This window comes from Mirounga leonina, unplaced genomic scaffold (genome assembly GCF_011800145.1).
Source record: "Mirounga leonina isolate KUSES-001 unplaced genomic scaffold, KU_Mleo_1.0 Mir_151, whole genome shotgun sequence".
In the NCBI taxonomy this organism is placed as follows: Eukaryota; Metazoa; Chordata; class Mammalia; order Carnivora; family Phocidae; genus Mirounga; species Mirounga leonina.
Genome location: NW_023270377.1, coordinates 36,477,230 through 36,493,657, shown reverse-complemented (window position 1 = coordinate 36,493,657; position 16,428 = coordinate 36,477,230). Strand labels below are relative to the sequence as shown.

The window sequence follows — 16,428 nt, the reverse complement described above, 5'->3', positions numbered from 1 at the left end:
ACAGGGCAAAGGAGTGAGGGAGCTCTTTGGGGCCCCTTTTTATAGGGGAATAATCCCATTCATGAGGACTTTGCCCTCATGACTTAAATGAATCCTGAAGGCACACCCTACAAATATCATCACATTGGGTATTAGGTTTCCACATATGAATTTTAGGGGGACACTCAGATTATGTTAGGCATCTAACTTTTGTTGAGTGTTATAATAGCATGGAACCTATGAAATACAGAAAATAAGAGGCACCTTTAGTAATTGGGGTCCTTTTCAAAATTCGGGGGGCAAAAAGCTTTTAGATGTGGTAAGAATGGCCTTGATTATCAATATTGGCATGGAGAAAAGGTACTCATATTTAATTCTTACAGATGTAAGCTTCTAATAAAAGCAATTTAAACAGGTAGAAGTTGAAAAGAAAAATATAAGTAGAATTTTAATAAATAAACAAACAAATATTCCTTTCTCTTATGCTTGGAGAAACATACCTGTACTTACCAACCAAGATCTCTCCATTTTTGTCACTTAATTTTTATGCATGCTCCACTCTTGTTTCCACTTTTTGATAATACTGTTTCTCCACATGAAATGCACTTCTTGGAAGTTAAGGTCTAATAGAAATTGTGTATCTTTTCCAAAATATCAACTGACTTCTCTGGTCAACACTGATCTTAGAATTTCTACAGATGTTGAAGTTGTTATTTTATAATTTAAGAGTTATGCAATCTTGCATTATTATCTCTATATTTTATGTTTCTGTAATTTTTTCTCTTTGCATTTGGGCTGTGTTGTTTAAGGAAAGCACCCTCTATACAGAATTCTGGGCACTGATAGAGATATCAAGTGCAAGATGATGGATAAATTCTTAATTGCTGGGAATTGAAAGCAGTTATATTACAAAGATCTTTTCAGGTGAATCTTCATTGGTATTGACAGGAAGGGAGCTCTGAAAAATTCACCTTATAGATTTGATTTTGGTCTTGGTAAATTCTAATAACAACAACAATAAGAGTAGCAGCTAAAATGTATATAGTACTTACTCAGCCATGCGTTATATGAAATATGTGACACACGTCACTTTAGTTCTCCCAACAAACCCATGAGCATTGTCAACACTTTACAGACAAGGAAACTGAAGCACAGAGGGCTTGCGCTGTTTACTGCAGGACCCAGAGAGCTGAGACTGATTCCAGAGCCACACTGTCAAGTACTATGCTGATCTGACTGTCACCATGGGGTAGGCGGCAGCTCAGTCAAATATGCTTCTCATTTTGTGGGTCATAAGTAGAAAAATATTCATATTCTGAGGACCTAAGTGGTTGACTGAAAATTCTGATCACTTACAGATTAAACATTTAGGGTTTCCATAATAATTGGGGACGATCTAGAATTGAACATAGAATAAAGTGAAGGGAATATAAATTTCTAGCTCTGGTTTTCCTACCAATTTGTTGAATAAATTACAGCTGTAGGCCATCCTGAGATGTAGCATAAAACAGCTATTTTTTAGGTGGAAAAGCGGCTTCTAAATATAAAGATTAAGAATCCATCTTGATTTTTCTTGATAGACTTTGTGAATAGTGATGTAATTCTTAATAATCTGAATAATTCATAAAAAATGAATTTATGAATGTACTGGCTAGGAAATTATGAACAACACATGCAGTTTCTCACACTGAAAACATTTAAGCACTTAGAAAAAAATCTGCAAATATTTGAATGATAAAGTAAAAAATATAAAATAAATTTTTCAGAGTTGTGAAGGATTTGTTTATATGCTATACAAGTATGTTGGGGGAAGTTTTAAAAATCAGTTGGATAAAAAAAATTAGTTAGCTTGAATTTTGGGTGGGGTAGCTAAGTTCTAGCCAGTGGATTGCTTAATCAGTCATCAGTGTATAGCTTCTGGGAAGAAACTTCTTCCCAAGTGAATACAGTAGACTCTTGGCTTTCCCAGATTTAAATTTTCAGTTTCCAGTATTTGGGAATGGACCTTAAGTTCTGCAGTGGGTTGATTTATAATTATGTCAAATTGTAAATATGACATTGAGAATGCAAGGCTGATGTGTTATAGCTGCTCACAGCCAAGGAGAGTCTGTACCCACATCTTTCAAGTATGTATTTTTTTAAAGATTTTATTTATTTATTTGAGAGAAAGAGCACGCATGAGCGGGGGTGGAGGTGGAGGAGAGGGAGAGGGAGAAGCAGATTCCCCTTTGAGCAGGGAGTCTGACTCAGGGCTCCATCCCAGGACCCTGAGACCATGACTTGAGCCAAAAGCAGACCCTTAACTGACTGAGCCACCCAGGCACTCTTCAAGTGTGTATTTTTTATAGAGGAAATCATTGGCTCTTTTGGTAACTACAAAAGCCCAAGGACATCCATCACTAATGGTAATGGTCTACTAGTTCTACTAGTTCTACTGAAGTTACCATTTTTTCCATTCACTCCTTCACTCTGTCATTCATTCTCTCACTCATCCACTCTCTGAGACCTCCTCTGTGCCTGCAAAACCTCCTGCCGAACCTTTCCCACACCTTTGCCATTAGTCTCTCCTCATTTTGATTTATCTTCTAACCAATGACCTGATTTTTCTGCTCAGTCTCAAAGGCTCTTAAGTATAATATTTAAAGTTGTTTCTTTCATAGCACATCCATCTTCTTTCCTTCTGTATCCCAAACATGTTCTGAATCAAAGTCAATCTTATTTTGAAGGTCGTCTTTCATTGTATTCAAACTGTGTTGTCTGCCTGTTACAGCTCTTGGTTTGCCTTTGCTTGTTCTCTCATCTTCATGAATCCTGTTTTCTCTTTCATCTTTATGGGTCCTTTTTTGCTGCTTTACAACATGTGTGAACTTCCTGTTCACAACATGTCAGCAAATAACTTGTCAAACTTCCATGGGCATTTTGTGATTTTTTTTTTTAACTTCTAAAACCTTACATAGACTAAACAGTATCAGGGCAGCAATGCTATGGAGCCCCCAAACAACCCGTGTGGGAGAGGTCAGAGTTGCCCTCGATCCTGCAATAAAAACTCAGGAATAAGTGGTGGCATCTGAATAGGGAGATTCAGAACATGTCAGGCATAGGCTGAACCCACTTCTGGAACTTGCACTGCTATTTTACCTTTCCTAAACAAAATAACAGATTTCTGTTTTCTGATCCTAGTTTCTTCTTTTAGGACCCTCCCATGTTAACATTCTTCATCTCTGTGTAATGTTTGCCAAATGTCAGCCATTCCCAATCACATATTTTGTTATAAGCTTTCAAACTCAAATTATAAGTAACTTGATATCTTAAAAATTTGTCTAACCTAAATATATTCATATGAAGTTTCTCTTTCTAATCATTACCATAAAAAAAAACCTCACTATCAATTACCATAAATGTAAATGAGATAAAAAGAAAACGGTCTTTTTATATTTTCTACTATTGGCCTGTGGCAGTTGCTAAACCTGAGTTTATTCTCTTTTCATTGAAAAAGGAGAACAGGAAGTATTCTGGGTATCAGTTACTGCAAAACAAACCACCCCAAATTTAATGGCTTAAAGTAACATTTTATTACTACCACTCGTGGTTTTGTGGATTGACTTGGGTCATCTGATTGTTCTCTTTTAGTGGTCTCTCATGCAGCTTCAATCAGCAGCTGATTGGGCTGGATGTCATAATGGCTCTCTCATTCAGCTGGGCGATAGATGTTACCTGTTTCCTGAGACTTCTTCTGGGACTGTTTACTGCAACACTTATCCATTGCTTCTTTATGTGGTGTGTCCTTCTCACACATGGCAGCTGGGTTCCAAGAGTAAGTGTCCAAAGAGGTCTAGGTGAACACTCTGGGGCTTCTTATGACCTAGTCTCTGAAGTCCCATAACACCTTCGTCACTTTCTGTTGGTTAAGGAGTCACTAAGGCCAGTCCAGATTCAAGGCAAAAAATGGCAAATCATCTTTAATCTATCACAGCTACTGTTAGAGTGGTGTTAAAAACTGGCACCAAACTTAGATGTTCTCCATGATGTAATCAGGATTGACAATGAACCAAAAGGGGAATGGCTTTCTGCCTGTATAATTCAATGTTATTTAATTCTGACTCCATTTATCACCTAAACTCATCTTGGTGCTGCCAGTGGCAGTTAGCCCCTCCCCAGTGTATTCATTTTCTCCTGTGTGTCTCTTGTCTTTGAGATTTCAATATTAATTTGCTGGTATGTCTGGCACTCTCATTCTGAGGGTAACCTTCTGCCTTTTGCTAATGCTGATAATACAAAGAAGAAAGGTAGAAGGCCAAGAGGAGCATTGTAATGAACAAAATTACCTTTTTTAAGGCAAACATCCAAATAGTATGTAAGTCAACTTGGAGAGTGTCTTTACAAAAATTCTGGAGAAACAGCTATACTGTTTCTAGATTTAGAAACTTCTCTGGCTCATTTGGAAGGACTATTTGAGGGGAGGATTCTCAGTAGACATCTTTCTTCATGTGTCAGACTTCTGATTCAAATGTGTGTGGGTGAAATATTAATGTTTTTCCCAGGACATAGGTCGTATAGTTCTGTTTCTAAGACAAAATAGTTTGAGTACCAACATCTGTGTGTATTATGGAAAATTTTAAGGTTGTGCAGTTTGTCGGGAATAGTAACCCAAACCAATACTTATAATCAGCATTAGTGAAGTTATGGCAAGCTATTATGAAAATTAATAAACAAATAAGGTGTAGTTTTTTTCTCTTTTAGGAAAAACACATAAAAGGACCTATTTTTTTGAGAAATGCACAGACTATTAAGCTTAAATTTGGAACCAAAGGTCATTCATACCAATTGATGGTATGAGATTTTTTTGAATTGGTGTATTGGTCTGTATCTGCATCTAGTTATTATGTGCATATATTTCAGCTATACAGATTCAGAACCTTTCTTTCATACAAGTGTCAGTTTTTCCTTTAGCATTGTTCAGTAAATATGCTGAATGATGTATTAGTTCATTTTGAACAAGCAATTTTTTCTAATTTACATTATCATTCAGCACAAATGGCTTAACTGTCAAGGTTAAATCTCCCTGGCTCTGTACTCAATGACATTAAGCAAGTAAATGTTGTTTATTTGGTATTAAGCCTTAACTGTAAAGAGGTGTTAGGAGTTTCCAGGCAGTTTCTGATACAAAAATTCTCTTGACCCCGTTAGATTTTTAAAGAAGCGAGATAGATACTAGCTGATGCTTGAGATATGTTTTAGATAAATACTTAAGATGTTCTGAGTGGATCCAGGCTAACATTGTTGTCACTGGTATGGTTTTTAGCTCTGAAGATTTCTGAAATGGATTATTTTTTGAAAGTTGTTAAGCACTGATAGGGAACTCTCTTTTTCTTTCTTAAATTATACTAGATCCTACAGTTTGAAAACTATTTATGGACACAATACGATGAAGTGTTAATGATGGAAATATATCTTTGAACTTTCTTTTTTTGCATGTGTGTTAAATCACTGATGAGTCACTGTCTCTACTTTTGCTTAATTTCAAGATTAAATTCATTCATGAACATGATATTTATAAAGAGTTGTTAATAGCTTAGATGTTACAACAGTAAATGAAATAAAGGATCCACAATTATGTACACATCTGGGCACAATAACATAAAAATAAATATACCTAGAAAAATATCTGGAGAAAAATATACCAGCATGTCCATAGTCATGTCTTAATATATTTAAAGATTTTATTTATTTATTTATATGTCAGAGAGAGACACAACGAGAGAGGGAACACAAGCAGGGGAAGTGGGAGAGGGAGAAGCAGGCTTCCCGCGGAGCAGGGAGCCTGATGCATGGCTCGATCCCAGGACCCTGGGATCATGACCTGAGCCGAAGGCAGACGCCTAACAACTGAGCCACCCAGGTGCCCCTGTCTTAATATATTTAGATGATATCTTTTCCCTTTGGTGATGTTTTTTCTTAATGCTTTTCTTTAATTTTAACTTTTCTGGAATGAGAACATTGTAGCATGGGCATGTGTCAAGTAACTAAATGAGATACTGTAATCGCTAATGTTTATTCTTCATCTTAATTGTTAGTTTTAAAATTAGATTCATGAATAAACAAAGGAAAAGTTTCTAGGTCAGTCATTTTCTGGCTTCATTTGTGCCAGAGTGACATTTATTATACATACTTCCCTCCTTTTAGTTTTATACATTTGTATTAGTGGTCTTATGAGCACTCCAAGGGGACACAGCCTCACTTCCAGGTGATGAGGCAGTATGTTCCTCTACAGTGGATGGAGATGTCCCCTCTTTCACTCTTGGTTCTGTGGCCAGGAAGGCCCCCGTTTTTCACTTGGAAATGATGCACCTCTGTTATTAGCAGACTAGCAGGAGTGGCCTGGGCCATTTCTGTGACTCACAGTGACTCTTCAGCAAAAATTCCTTCTCTTAATCTTGTCAGCTTTCAGGAGCTTCAGAAGTTTAGGTAGAAGGGATGTGAGTGATTGAAGGATATTTTATAGGAATAATCAGAGGCTGCACATTTTATACATTTTGATTCTGGAGTAGAGGATGGGAAAGCTATGCATTTGGATTCTGGGCAGATGGAAATTCTCACAAAAAACTGGAAAAGGTCAAAACAGTGCCTAGGTAACTAGCAAAATAAATGGTACAGAGTACTTTTTCCGTGTGCTTTTTCCATCTTTGTTTCTCATTCTTTGATTTGTATCATCTTTCATCCTTTCTCTAGTCAATCATGTGAGGCTACAGAATAATGGAGAAAAGAGGAAACAATATACCTAATGCCAGTCCATTTACTGAATCAAACTTATTGCCTGAAGTTATTTTGTTGCTATTTTTGTCCTGTAATAAACATGTCTCATTGAGTAAGAGAGAAGAGGAAGTCATCCCCAGGGGGTGAATCTGCATGGAAGAGTGTGCAGTAATTTGTGCAAATGACTACTAGTCATAGAACTTCTGGAATAAAGAAAAATTCATTACTGCTGCTTTAGGTAAAAGCAGTAAAAGTAATTGAAAGTAGTCTGAAAAGGAATATGTGCCACTTGGGTTTTTATAACTAGATCACGCCTTTATAAAGAGAAGATAGTGGCCTTTTAGCATATGACTTACCACATATCCCAACCTCCCATTTTAAAGAGATGATTTTGAAAATAATCAGTCAATGAGAATCTTCAATTACTACTTTGTTCAAAAAAGCATACAATTTGGGTTGTTAGAAACACGACTCCAACAGATGTGTTCTTCACAAAATCGAACACATGAAAACTCTGTGACTAAACTAAACCGCAGTTGAGCCATTTAGTACAGTATCTTGGGAAAAAGATGTGTTTGGATTCTTTTACATTTAATGACTTTGTGTGAAAAATTAAGGGATTAAAAATAAAATGAAATAACTGAGTCTTTTATTTTTCTTCCTAATAGTTTATTGTGTAAAGAGACTTTCTTTTCCTACTATGCTTTATGCTTTGATACTTTTCATCTCCTTGCAAGCTTAAGAAAAGTGATGAATGTTCTAGATCTGTAGTTTATCAATTTGTATCAAATAGCTGTTTGTATCAGTGGCCAGGCCTGCTGAGCTAAAGTATGGACATTGAAATTTCTGAATTCTGTAATCTAGTAGGTCATCTGCCTCCATAATTTTTAGAGAACCATTTTTGCACTACCCGGACACATCTTGAGGGGCGTTTGCAGTTTTATTAATTGCATTTGTAACTCACAGAAATTCTTACATAAGGAGAAGGATGGGTGAAGTCTTTCAAAGTTTTTCAAAGTTTTTTTATTCTATCTGGAAAGGGTTTATTTGGTTTATTTTATCTTCTATTATCTCCTTTTCTATAGCGATAGTCTGCTGAATAATGTAGAAAATTACTCTTTATGATATTCACGCTTTATTCCGTATCAAAGGTCTGAGAGAGCAGATGTTATGGACATCAGGGTTATGAGGGACAGGTTGGCTGGAGATTGGCAGGGAAGGTAAGTGAGGGGTTAGGGCTAAGTCACATTCTGTGCTTGCTCTCTTAAATTTCACATGGATAGATTCTGACTGTATTGAAAATAAGAGCCACCTTGACAGGTAAATGAAAGTGGGTGGTGTCTCAGAAGGGAAGTTACAGACTAGGCAGTGTCTATTGCCGGCAGCCAAGCCCAGGCTCTCATTGTTCCTATAACAGTGTTTAGATCAGGCCTGTGGAAGTCATTTTCATTCTATTCTTCCCTGTTGCCCCACTCACTGCAGAGCAGCATTCTGGAATAGTTGCTGTAATTTATACTACTCAGAGGATATTTTATTTTTTAAAAGAGGATAAAGTCATTAACCTGGACTAGAATTACAGGGGGCTCAGCTGTTGCTTATAAGGCTCAGCAGCTTATAAGGCTGGTCCCAAATGACGTTACTAATCTCTCCACCCAAATTCCACCCATTTTTTTTTTTTTCCTTTCATGTCAGAAGCTACCAGTACCTTTACACAAATGGTCCTGGTGAAGTTTGTCTTGCTGTTTAGAGATGGCCTTATAGAGTATGATTTCAGGAGTATTAGAATGGACTTCTTGCCCTTCTCCAACTAACCTACCTACCAACTAACAAACCAACCAACTCACCAACCGATCTTTTTACCATGGGACAGAGCCCTTTATTCCCATGTTTAAAGCCACTGTGAAGTATAAACGACGATGGTAAAATTCTTTGTTGAATGTTTCTATTACTACAAGGTCAGTTTAACAAGGCAGGGGAAATGGAGAAATTAAAGATGTTCGGAGAAGTTACTGAAACTACAGGGCTCGGGTGGGTCACTTTACATGTATATTCCCAATTTTGTTTAGGGCCAGACTGTTAAACACCCTTCATGGAGCAAAACTGGGCTATTTTAGAATAAATTCTCTTGAATGGTGAATGAGTAAGACATGTTTGACTAAAGGATCCAAAATATTTCCAAGTTTCTTTGTTTTAGGCTTCTAGGAGCCTCCCCATACTTTCTCTCTTTGACCATTGCTACTCATATTGACTGCAGGGCCCTTCAACAGTAACTCATTACACAGAGTCACAATCTGATGAGATGTGGCTAGTTTCAGTGCTCTGGTCCTGTGGAAGGGGGTTGTGCTGAGAACTTGGGTATTTTCTTTAGCCTGTGATGGTTTAGGAAATGTTATCTTGAGACATCTCTCTGCCACACCAGGCACAGTTATTCTCCCTTTCTAGATACTTTGGCTTTCTTGATAACTCACTAGTGTGTGTGTATGTGTGTAACAGAAAGGTGTTTCTAATATAGTTTAATTCAAGAATTATTCCTTAGTCACCTACTACGATTAAGACACTGTTCCACGAAAAAAAAAAAAAAGACACTGTTCCAGGCACTGCAGGGATTTGGAGTGAGGCATAGAGACTGTGGCCTTGAGTTAATATTAAAAGTGGGGTGAGGAGATGGGGTTCGGAATGGTGAAGAGATAGAAGACAGCATTTTAAGCATTTTGCTGTATTAAAAGAAAGGAAAGTCCCAACTACTAGGGAAGGTATCCTGATTTGCTCAGATCTGCTAGTTTTGTTTTGTTTTCTCCTTCTCCTTTGGTGAGGCTTAGGATCAATCTATAAAAAGTGAAAAATTAATAAAGAAAATATTTTAAAGTACCTGCTCCTAGGAACAAAGCACTTACGAGTGAAACAGTTACTAGCTCTTTAAAGTGCTTGCCCTTGACTTAAAAGAGAACTTTTAAAAAATTCAGTGAATGGGGTGGGCACCATTTCTTAGCTGATTCTCAATTATTCAGGAGCTCATTATCCAGTTGGAGAATTATCTAAGTTGCCCTCTTTTTCTCCTCCTTTTATTTTTGCCTCTCATGTGATCTCTGTGTCCTTTTTATATATTAATTCCTCCATAGCTGGTAGGAAGGAGAATAAAAAGATTAATTGCAAATCTTTAGGTAGATTGGTTAGGAAAAGGCTCTGATGTTTGGGCAAAATGAGGGTAGTTGGTGGATTGCCTATTTGTTCTGGTTTGTTATCGTCATGGATAATGATTGATGGAAACCAATGGAACTGGGCCTGCTGAATGGCTTAAAATCTAGGTGTAGGAGGAAGGTTCAGTTTTTCTTTATTTTATACATTGTCCCGTAACCTGCATTATATAATGATTTTGTAAAGTCTTTATGCTTTTTTTTTTGAGTACAGTATTTAAATTTCAGAGTCTAAAATAAACTTCCTGGAAGAGTAAGCTGGGTTAAAATGGTTATAGCTGCAAGGATACTTGCTGTGACATGCTTCCAGAAATCTGTAAGGCAAATATGAGAGTATTTTGGCTCTAATGCTCCTTAGCCAATTAGAGTTTATGGCAGCTGTCATTCAATATTAGTGGCCTATAGTTAAAAGATGAATACTTTAAAATGGATGTGTTTATGGTTCCTTCTCTTATCTCAAGATAAGTGGTTTGGCTTGCCAGCAGGTGGTTTTTTGTTAGGATCCCTTCCAGGATATAAATGGACAGGATGTGGTCTTCCAAAGGATTTCTTTCTTTGGCTCTTTTAAAAGTAATGTTAGCAAGGGATAATAAGATAAAATGCCTAATGGATCCCTGAACCCACTTTCAGTGAGTTCATGGAAGTCTATAAATGTGCAGCTGGGGAGTGTTCTTTAGAGCCAAGAAGATTACTGTTCATGCTTCTGACTTTGTGAAGGCAGCGCATCCACAACGCCTTTTCCATAACCACAGAAATCAAGTCAGAAGTTTCTCTCTCTCTTTCTTATATTCAAAAACACTATTGAAATGATTGATATATTTTGAAAGAGTAGTTTATAAGAGAGGTATAAGTTAAAATTCTGACCTTTGGATAAAATTTTATAAAGCCCTTTTCTCTCCTTGTCTTACCTTCTTTACTAGCTCCTTTTATAGATTGTGGTCAACAAACACCCTATGATGTTCTCTGCCATTTTGGCAGCTAAATATTGCAGAGGTTGTTTGGATAAAGACATGTTAGAAATAAACTTTAGACATAGAATTTTGAAAACACACATAAAATATACACAGTTACAACGAAAGATTAAATAGAAATCAATGTTTGATATAAGGATTAAAGAATTTATTAAAGTCAATTAACTCCAAAGGGAAAAGGCAATAAAATAAAACCAATAGAAAGGTCAAAAGAATTATGATTTTCCTTGTAGAGGAATGATTGATGTAGTGCCCCATGCTGTTCCCTAAGAATTTAGGATGGTATTTGGATGACTGTGCTTGTTTTGCAGTTTGTACTGGGGATGAGTTGGGCAATGATTCCAAGGCTGATGATGAATAGAGAAGTTACTTTCAAATTACCTCTGGAACAAACTTGTCTGAATTTCAAACTCACCCCTTCAACTCTGATGTGACAGCTCCATGTTTATGTCTCACAGGTATCTCAAATTTTACATGTTTAAATTTCTTGATCTTCCCCTAGAAATATGCTTCTCTTCTGGTCTTCATAAGTAAATAATGTCTCTATCTTCTTAGAACCTTGGGAGCCATCTTTGATGACTCCCTCCACATTTAGTGCATTATCAATTCACCTTGATTGCACTTTCAAAGTGTACCTTTTTAAAAAAAAGGTTTTATTTAAAGTCCAGTTAGTTAACATGCAGTGTAATATTAGTTTCAGGTGTACAATAAAGTGATTCAACATTTCTGTACAACATCTGGTGCTCATCACAAGTGCACTCCTTAATCCCATCACCTATTTAACCCATCACCCAAAGTGTACCTTTACTCCACCAACTTCCCAACCCCACCTCCAAGCCAACAGCTCCTGAGCCTGGGCTTCTGTAGTAACCTCCTAACTGATTTTATAACTTCCATGTTTAACTTATTTTTTTTAGTTTAATGAAGTTTTATTTTTCAAAATGTGCAGTTGGTGCCTCTTCATTGGCAGCTGGGGCATCTCCACCCTTGGTGCTTCTGGTATAAATTACTTCAGCTCTGTGCTTTAAAACCAGTTTAATAAGTCCTTTACTAAGGAGCACCTGAAGGGCTGCCCTGGCCAGGGGACCTTGAATCTTTAGTCTCTCAGAAACAACAGCTACGGTTATAAGCTTATCGTTGGGAGTTTCCTTATCGAGTTTGTCATGTGTTGGTTTGTTAAACAAGACCAGGTTATTGAGCTTGTCCTGAACTTTATCTTTGGACTTCTTCTTTTTGGTCTTGTCCCATATTTATTCACTGGGTCTTTGTCTTTTTTGGCTGACTTTCTGGCATCTTTCTTCTTGTTGTCGTCCTTGGGTGGCACTGTGAAGTCACCCACTAAGATGTCAGACAAAAAGAAAGCTAACTTCCATGTTTTTCTTTCTTCAAACTCTTCTCCACACAATGGTTAGAACTGGGATAAGCCACACCACTGTAATATGGTATCCCCAAAATAGAGTGTTTCAACCAAGGTAGACATTTAATTCTCTCTCAAGTAATATTTAATGTAGGTGGGAGTTTTCAGCTAATGGTCTGTTCTACTATTGTCAAAATATGGTTTTTTGTTTTTTGGTTTTTTTTATTTATTTTTTTTATTCTTATGTTAATCCCCATACATTACATCATTAGTTCTAGATGAAGTGTTCCATGATTCATTGTTTGTGCATAACACCCAGTGCTCCATGCAGAATGTGCCCTCCTCAATACCCACCACCAGGCTAACCCATCCTCCCACCCCCCTCCCCTCTAGAACCCTCAGTTTGTTTTTCAGAGTCCATCGTCTCTCATGGTTCGTCCACCCCTCCGATTTCCCCCGCTTCATTCTTCCCCTCCCGCTACCTTCTTCTTCTTTTTTTTTTTTTCTTAACATATATTGCATTATTTGTTTCAGAGGTACAGATCTGAGATTCAACAGTCTTGCACAATTCACAGCACTTACCAGAGCACATACCCTCCCCAGTGTCTATCACCCAGTCACCCCATCCCTCCCACCCCACCCCCCACTATTTTGGGCCCCAGACTCCACTTGTTACTGTCTTCCAGCAGCAGGTAGGAGGGAGAGGGCCAGGGGAGCACATAACCTTGTTCTTTTAGGGAGACTGCCCAGGAGCTTGGAGCATTTATATAACTTCCTGAAGGTTACACAGCTATTTGATGGCTGAACTGATTGGATCTGAGGTTTGTGTGACTCAGAAGCTGTGAGACCACTCTTAGGGGAAAGAAAACATAACTATTGCACTCCAAATTAACATTGCACCTATAAAAATTCATATTTTGAAATAATTATGTAATGTTTTCAATTATTTAGAGTATGGCAGTATTAAGAGTGAAAAGATAAATAGAAATAAGAATATTTGAAAAGTATATCTGTGGATGATAGGAAACAAATATATCACCATGAGGAAAAAGTATTCACCTTCTGCTGATGGTGTTGGAAACAGAGGTGAGAAAGAGAGTCTCTCTTGTGGGAGTTCTTAACTGCATGGAGCAAAGTCCTCAATAAAATTAAAAACTTAATTTTCAATTCCATTTCTTGGTTGTAGTCACTAAATAGCTCTAGTAGAGAAGTGTTACAAAGTGTAAGTGGCTGCTCTCTCAAGTTACCATCAAGTAGAGAACAGGTGAGTCAGACTTCAGGATGCCTAAAGCTATGGCCTTAACCCTGGGCGCTGATCCCTGGCTATATCCATGCCTATGAAATCAGAATTCTGGGGATGGGCCCTGTATGAGTTCACTAGGACTGCCATAACAAAGCATCACCGTCTAGGTGGCTCACAATTATTTGTTTATTTTCTATGATTTATCTTCTCATGATTCTGGAGATCAGAAGTCAGAGATCAAGGTGTCTGAGGGTTGGTTTCTTCTGAGGCCTCTCTTCTTGGCTTGTAGATGGTAGTCCTTTCCTTCCTGTTCCTTCACAGGTCTTCCCTCTGTACCTGTCTGTATCCTAATCTCCTCTTCTTCACTTCCTTCCCTATTTTTATAAGGATTAGAGCTCATCCCCATGACGTCATTTTACCTCTTTAAAGAACCCATCTCCAAGTACAGTCAGATTCTGAGGTACTAGGTATGGGACTTCAACATATGAATTTTGAAGGGACACAATTCAGCTCATAACAAGACCAAAGAATCATTGTTTTTAACCCCTGCCCCCAAGTGGTTCCAATATGCAGCCAAATTTGACAGTCAGTATCCTTTGTAGGATTCTCTAACCTGGCTTTGAGTAGCTTAAAAAAAGTAAAAAACACCAGTACTTAGGCATCACCCTCAGAGGTTTGATTTGATCTGTGTGGGATGGGCTATTGTTAGTTTCTAAAAGCTCCTTGGTAACTTAAATATGTGACCAGGTTTGGACACCACTGTCCTATTGGTTGTATTTCTTAACTGTAAATTAAAGCATATTTCTTATCTTTCTCTAAATTTTTTCTTTGAAAATTCATAAGAAACACACCTCCTTTTCTATGAAAGATGTATATTCAACAAAGTAGTATTCAGGTCTAAAAAAGAGCTAAATACTTCCAAGGTGGTATAGTTTCAAATGTCAAGCATGAGTTTTGCAATATAATTTTGCATTAGGCTTACTGTGTTTTTCTGCTTAATGAAAATAAATCAAAGCAACTTGGGTATATCACTCAGAAAGCCAACCAAGTTAGGTAATGGACACTATAATGATTAAGTTGACTAAAATGTGGTAACTTTTAGTGAGGAATTTTTTTAAATGTAACTTTTTTACTTTATTCTTTTTTAGATCACAGAATTTCCCTTTCAGCAAATACAAAGTTTATTAAAAAATTTTTTTAATTGAAGTATAGTTGACATACAGTGTTATATTAGTTTCAGGTGTACAACATAGTGATTTGACAATTCTGTACATTGCTCAGGCTCACCATGATAAGTGTAGTCCCCACTGTCACCATACAATGTTATTAAAATATTATTGACTATATTCCCAATGCTGTATTTTCATCTCTGGGACTTATTTATTTTATAACCGGAAGCTTGTACCTCTTAATCCCTTTTGCCTATTCCTAGGGAGGAAATTTCTTGATTAAAGAAATGATGTTTTTCAGCTTTCGGGAGGAGGCTGGATTTTCCTTTCCAGATGATATCAAAATCTGATGGAAATTCATTGATTTCATCAGGCCAATTACTGTGTTTTGAAGTGAAGCCACTTATCTGGCATTTTTCATTACAGCTTGACAACAGCTGGCTCCTTCCCAGAATGCAGTACTGTGACAGAGATTATTTTATGAAGTCATGGATCAGCTGCCTTTGTAACTTGCTTTAACTGATTATGTGTATGTTACTTCACTCTCTGGGCTTAAAAGAAGGCTGCACTTAGGTGAGGAAACAATATTATTGTTTCATTGATAAAAGACCATTTCTTTCATGCTATATTACACTGTCTTTCCCATTGTGCCTTAATAATATTTTTGGTTTCAGGTTTTTTTGACAGTTGTTTTTAAATACTATAATTTCTATTTTGACTGAATTATGTAGCTTTAGAAGCAGTATTTAAGATCACAAAAACATCATTTGAACTATATAAGTATACTGTTCCAGGAGCGTAGTTGATTTTTTTTTTTTAAAGATTTTATTTATTTATTCATGAGAGACAGAGAGAGAGACAGAGGCAGAGGGAGAAGCAGGCTCCCCGCGGAGCAGGGACCCCGATGCGGGACTCGATCCCAGGACCCTGGGATCATGACCTGAGCTGAAGGCAGACGCTTAACCGACTGAGCCACCCAGGTGTCCCGCATAGTTGATTTTTATTTGTCCTTTCTCTGTTGATTTCTGACAGAGATCTGAGGAAGTGAGCTTTTTTTTTTTTTTTAAAGATTTTATTTATTTGAGAGAGAGAGAGTGAGAGAGAGCAAGCAGGAGCAGGGGGGTGGGGGCAGAGGGAGAGGGAGAAGCAGGCTCCTCACTGGGCAGGGATCCTGACTCAGGGCTCCATCTCAGGACCCTGGGATCATGACCTGAGCCGAAGGCAGACGCTTAAACAACTGAGCCACCTAGGCGTCCCAGGAAGTGAGCTTTTAAGTAAAACAAAACAAACAAGAAAAAACTTCAACTATTATTACAAATGTGCAGTACATAGTCACTTTCTAAAGTTGTGGGGTACCCATGTCTTGCTGGAACTACAAGAATTCCAAGGGCTGAGATTAAATTAGATCTAAGTATATCAATAAGCGTAGATACCTCTACTTTTGCTTTTCAGTTTATCCATTTTCATCCTTTTTTTAAAGATTTTATTTATTTTTTTGAGAAAGAGAGAGAGGGAGCGCAAGAGCAGGAGGAGGGGGAGAGGCAGAGGGAGAGGGACAAGCAGACGCCTTGCTGAGCAGGGAGCCAGAAGCGAGGCTTGATCCCAGGAGCCTGAAATCATGACCTAAGCTGAAGTCAAACGCTTAACCGACTGAGTCACCCAGGTGCCCCTATCCATTTTCATCTTTAATTTCCCTTCATACCACCATCTAACGTCTTTTTTCCCTTTCCTTTCCTTTCCTTTCCTTTCCTTTCCTTTCCTT

The 16,428-nt window shown here is 37.5% G+C and overlaps 1 protein-coding gene and 1 pseudogene across 2 annotated transcripts in view; one reads left to right on the top strand and one right to left on the bottom strand.

Moving 5' to 3' along the window:
- PLCL1 (phospholipase C like 1 (inactive)) overlaps positions 1-16,428 on the top strand; it is a 364,534-nt gene that overhangs the window by 136,145 nt on the left and 211,961 nt on the right. The gene's annotated exons all lie outside the window — the stretch shown is intronic.
- Positions 11,827-13,903, bottom strand: LOC118012594 (annotated as a pseudogene).